The following is a 1,095-nucleotide window of genomic DNA, read 5'->3' as shown; positions in this document are numbered from 1 at the left end:
GATACTTTAGCAGATTAAGCACTCACTGATCCTAGTGTTCTGCCACCTACAGACACCATCACTAGGTGTATTCACAAAGATTGATGTGCACAGAAACCTGTGCCAGAAGATTGACAACCACATACCCAGGCTTGGTTCGTGGTCGACATGTGTGGGTAAGCCACACTGGGCCTGAATGTGGGAAGGGAGGGAACAACTTCCACAGGCTGTGCCCAGACACCGAGCTGAGGCGTCGCATTCATCCTGCTGGAACTGGGCTTCCTTACAATCTCTGTTAAGAGAGATAGAGGTTACATCTTAACTCCACTCACTGCCTGTGAGCAGCCTGTACCTCCTCAAAGGAGGCTTAGTTTCTGGTGATAGGTTTCCCTTTATCAGACCCATTAGGCACATGGAATTACTGTCTGTAGCTGATTTTTCTTAGCTTTCCTGAGCATTTTCATATATGTAAGTCTAGAGTTCTTTATTTCCCAAATATACTTGTATCAGATTCTGTTAGCGTGTTACATAATATTCGAATATCTGAATAATCGCCATTTTTCATAAAACAAAAATCAGATGTCTGCATGGCTCAACACTTGTCATTTGAACCCCTCAAACGCATAGTTTTATTTTTTTCTTTAAAAGACACTTTGTATTTTCCTGTGAGTCACGTTCATGTTTGCAAACATTTTTCTCTGCAACAAGGATATGAAAATAATTTTAGAAAGCACAGGAAACCAAAATATGCTTAAGTAATTATAAGAGTAAAAAAGACCCAAAACAAACATTGAAACAAGACTTAAAGGAGCAAAACCTAGGACTCTTTACATCTGAAGTAAGACTGGATGAGGTCCTCCACCAGGAAGAAGGGCTGAGAAATTATGCCAAGGACCACAGGGTCACTACTTCTGCTTTGTCTTACCCCAGATCATGCACAGGAGCGAAGTTACCTAAAGCACTACCTGCAGGAAGAGGATGTTCAGTCTAAACTTCCCTCACTTAAGTATGAGGGATTGCAATACCTTGCCAAAAATGAAACACATTTTTATTTGTATTGATAACAACATTAATAACTTTCTATATTACAGCATCACAATTTCAACCCTGCCTGTG

Source organism: Corvus kubaryi, unplaced genomic scaffold, assembly GCF_017639235.1.
Source record: "Corvus kubaryi isolate FWS band 111438036 unplaced genomic scaffold, C.kubaryi_AGA036_p1.0 132, whole genome shotgun sequence".
In the NCBI taxonomy this organism is placed as follows: Eukaryota; Metazoa; Chordata; class Aves; order Passeriformes; family Corvidae; genus Corvus; species Corvus kubaryi.
The sequence above is the reverse complement of the archived record's forward strand: the minus strand, read 5'-3'. Positions refer to the sequence as shown.